This window comes from Megascapheus bottae, chromosome 11 (genome assembly GCF_031878675.1).
Source record: "Megascapheus bottae isolate mThoBot1 chromosome 11, mThoBot2.hap1, whole genome shotgun sequence".
Lineage (NCBI taxonomy): Eukaryota > Metazoa > Chordata > Mammalia > Rodentia > Geomyidae > Megascapheus > Megascapheus bottae.
The window spans coordinates 45,270,249-45,274,644 of NC_143519.1; the positions used below are offsets into that span (position 1 = coordinate 45,270,249).

At 40.4% G+C, this 4,396-nt stretch overlaps 1 pseudogene; it reads left to right on the top strand.

Annotated features, from left to right (window-relative positions):
- The first annotated feature begins 3,394 nt into the window (after positions 1–3,394).
- LOC150057002 (ATP synthase F(1) complex subunit gamma, mitochondrial pseudogene) lies at positions 3,395–4,158 on the top strand (annotated as a pseudogene).
- The last annotated feature ends 238 nt before the right edge of the window (positions 4,159–4,396 follow it).

A 4,396-nucleotide genomic window follows, 5' to 3' on the forward strand; every position in this document is an offset into this window, starting at 1 on the left:
CAACTTACTGGTCATATGCTTAACAGGATAACATTACTAAATTATATCTTTTTTTCAGTATCTGGATACTTCTGCTAATTTAAGACAGTGCGTTTCTCTTCCTTCCTTTCTTGCTTCCTTGTTTCCTTCCTTTTTTTTTTTTTTGCCAATGTTAGAGCTTAAACTCAGGGTCTGAACACTGTTCTTGGGCTTTCTCAAGGTTAGTACTCCACTACTTGAGCCTCAGCAGCACTTCTGGCTTTTTTTCTGTGTATGTGGAACTGAGGAATCGAACCCAGGGCTTCATGTATCCTAGGCAAGCACTCTACCACGAGGTCATGCTCCTGGCCCAAGACAGTGTGTTTCTATCCTGCATTCTCTGATAGAATGAAAATCTTCCATGAAAAATTGCTATCATTAAGAAAACTACAACCAATGCTGGGAAATGTGGGTGAAAGATTTTATACAGTGTTTGTGGGAATGTAAATTAGTGTAGCCACTATGGAAATCAGTGTGGAAATCAAACCTAAAAATGGAACTACCACTCAAAAGCATGTAAGTCAGTCAAGATGCCTACATATCCTTGTTTTTACAACTGCGCTCCTCACAATAGTAAAACTATGTAAGCAAAAACTACCAACTGATGAATGAATAAAGAAAACATGGTATATGCACATAATGTTATTCAGATATAAGGAACAAAATTAGACATTTTTCAGGAAAATGGGTGAAACTGGACAGCACCCTACTAAGTGAAATAAGCCAGACTCATAAAGACAGATGTTATGTTTTCTCTTATTTGTAGAATCTAGGTGATTGAAAAGAGGACAGCAGAAGAGAGACTACTGGTGGGAGATGAGAGGAACTATGGATGAGGACGGGGTCAAAAGAGGGTGACGGGGGTGATGATAAATATATAGTGGTAAAAATACATAGAATACAAATCTGAAAATGTCACCAGGCAACTCACAATTTCATTCCATTACTACTAATAAATAAGAAATGAAATATCTTATTGGATTTCTGTTCTTTCTCTTACCATTACTTTTTTTCTCCCCACGTGTACTTCCTACATGATCAGATGTCAAGCACTACAGAACTTTGGGGGCAGGAGGCAGGGTCTACTATCTGTGACAGGTAGCTGAACTACAGCAGGTCACTGCTGCTGTGACATTTTGGAGATGATAGCCCCTTGATATTTCTACATGGTGTCATGACCATTTGAATCCCCACAGGTACTTATTGCAAGGATCCCACAGACCTCCATAGGAGGTCTCTGTCTCCATGACATATTTTGCTTAGCTATGTTGTTGTGCATAAAGCATTCAGAAATTGAAGAAGCAAAAAGGGAAGACAAATATTTTTAAAAAATGACTGTTTTATTTCTGAATTAGAAAAGTAATATTTGATATTCCTTAGGAGTGAGCCATTCAATATTAACAAGAGAACATCCCTTTCTTGGAGACTCACATCCTGGACCCATATCTATTGGGAACTTGATTTCATGTCAATAGAGATCAACATTGTCCCTCTGGCTCTGCACCTCTGTTCCAGTTTTCTTTCCTTACACAATGCGATAAACAAATCCACATGTTATTTGTGTGGTCAAATTAAAGGAAAGAGTATCTCACTAAAAGAAAAGTAAAACAAGCCCATTCTTAGGATGGGTTTTCTTTACTCTGTTAAGTTTCTATGGCAAGCAGTGAGTGGGAGCTCCTGGTCATGTTAAGCGTTCTTTGTTGACTGGGAGTTTGGCCTAGTGATAGAGTGCTTGCCTAGCATGCACAAAGACCTGGTTTTGGTTCCTAGGTACCACATACATAGTAAAGCTTGAACTGGGGCTGTGGTTCATGTGAGTACACTAGCCTTGAGGAAAGTCCAAGGACAGTGCTCAGGCCCTGAGTTCAAGCCCCAGAACTGCAAAAAAAAAAAAAAAAAAAAAAAAAAAAAAGGGAAGAGTTCTTTGTCTTCAGTGTGGGCTGCCCTTAAATGGTGGCTTTCAATATACTGAGGAAAATGTATCCTTAGCCTGGTGCCAGTGGCTAAGGCCTATAATCTTACCTTCTTAGGAGGCTGAGATCTGAGGATTGTGGTTTGAAGCCAACCTGGGAAGAAAGTCTGTGAAACTCTTATCTCCAATAAACTACTGAGAAAAAACCGGAAGTAGCACTGTGGCTCAAGTAGTAGAGCAATAGCCTTGAGCACTTAGACTCAGGGACAGCACCTAGGCCCTGAGTGAAAGTGCCAGGACTGGTAAAATCAAGCAATCAATGAATCAATCAATACAAACCACAGAAGTTTTTATTTATTTATTTTTGGTCATAGGGCTTGAACTCTGGGCCTGAGTGCTGTCCCTGAGCTCTTCTGCTTAAGGCCAGTGCTCTGAGACTTGAGGCACAGCACCACTTCTGGTTTTCTGATGGTTAATTGGAAATTAATTGGACTTTCATGCCCAGGCTGGCTTTGAACCATGATTCTCAGATCTCAGCTTCCTGAGTAGCTAGGATTACAGTCATAAGCCACCGGCGCCTAGCTTGAGTTTCTTTTTTTAAATTTAATTTTCAAGGCGATGTAAAGAGGGGCTACATTTACATCTGTAACTGTTTTTCTTCCACTTCCCCTCCTCCGTCTCCTCCCCTCCCCACGAAGTCATTGTAAAGTTCATTTTCAACCTTGTCTTGTGTGTATCACTGTTTCATTGGTTCACCGTTTGTCCTTTGTCTCACCATTTTGTGTTTGCCTTCCCTCTAACTCAGATAAATGTACCTCAGTCTGGATTCATTGATGTAGCATATATTTATTCATTGAATTTTTATTAGTTTTGAAGCTATGTGAATAGACCTGGCCACATTTTGAATTATACATTATTCATTTTCCACAGTTTCTCTTGAGAGTCATTTTATCTAGTTTATATAGTGCAGATGGGCCTTTTACCATCACTCATCTTCAGACATGTCACATATACCCACATACACACACACACACATACACACACAGACACACACACACACACACACACACACACACACACACACACATACACACATACCAGTACTACCACCACCACCATCACCACCACAGGACTTTGGCTAATCTCTCATGTTTTCATTTTGAAATGCAACAGAATCAAGGTTATTATTAATATAAGAATATTTCTAAGCTGAGTGTGGTGGTTCATACTTGTAATCCTAGCTACATAAGGGATAGAGCTCTGGAGGATCGTGATTGGAGGCTAACCTGGATAAACATGTTTAACAGACTCCCATCTCAATCAATAACTGGACATGGTGATAACACAGCTGTCCTCCCAGCTATGGGGAAAATACAAATAGGGGGACTGCAGTTCAGTTTGGCTGGATCTAAAATGTGAGACCCCCTGTCTGCACGACCTTCAACAGGGAACCAAGTTTGAAGTATGGTGAGTCTGAAAGATATAACCAGGGGAGGAGGTCAATCAAAAACACCCAGAAAATTACCAAATCTATGAAAATGGTCGCAGGGGCAAAATATGCCTGTGTGGAGAGGGAGTTGAAGCTGGCTGGAGTATATGGAATAGGATCTTTGGCTTTGTATGGAAAAGCTGATATTAAGATGCTCCAAGATAAGAAGAAACACCTGCTTATTAGTGTGTCCTCAGATTGAGGGCTCTGTGGTGCTAGTCACTCATCAGTTGCTAAACTGATGAAAGCAAAAACAAAAACAAGGTGGCTATATTCACAGCAGCTGGAAATGGGGTCATGCTTGTTCTGACAAATGTCTTGTGACATTCAGAGACATGGGAAGAAAGCCCCTACTTTTGGAGATGCATCAATCATTGCCCTTGAATTACTAACCTCTGGATTTGTGTGTTGCTCATTTCCAGTTGATTCAGGTCTTTTATCTTCTACGTGGCAGAAGACAAACCCATCTTTTCTTTTGATACCATTGCATCGCAATATTGATCCAAATATGCTGCAGAATTACCAAGAGGATAACCTGTAATCTGGTCAACATCATCTATGACTCTCTGAAGGAGTCTACTCCCAATGAGCAGAGTGCCAGGATGACAGCTATAGACAATGCCTGCAGAATGCTTCTGAAATGATAGATAAACTGACTCTGACATTCAGCTGCACCCGCCAAACTGTCATCGCTGAGGAGCTGGTTGAAATTATCTCGGGGGCCGCTGCTCTGGATTAATGAAAACCAAGTTCTATCCTCAGACAAAAGGTAAAAAAGAAAAATTCAGCAAGCTGAGTTTGTGTTTCGCTTATTGCTGTTTTTGCCAGAAGAAGCCTGCTCCATTGTTTGAATCACTAAAGGCAGCAAGATGTTGGTAAATTGTCTTACAATAAACGACTTTTAATAAAAAAATCTGAGACCCGCGTTAAACAATAAAGTCAAAAGAACTGGGGTATTTTTCAGGTGGTAGAACATT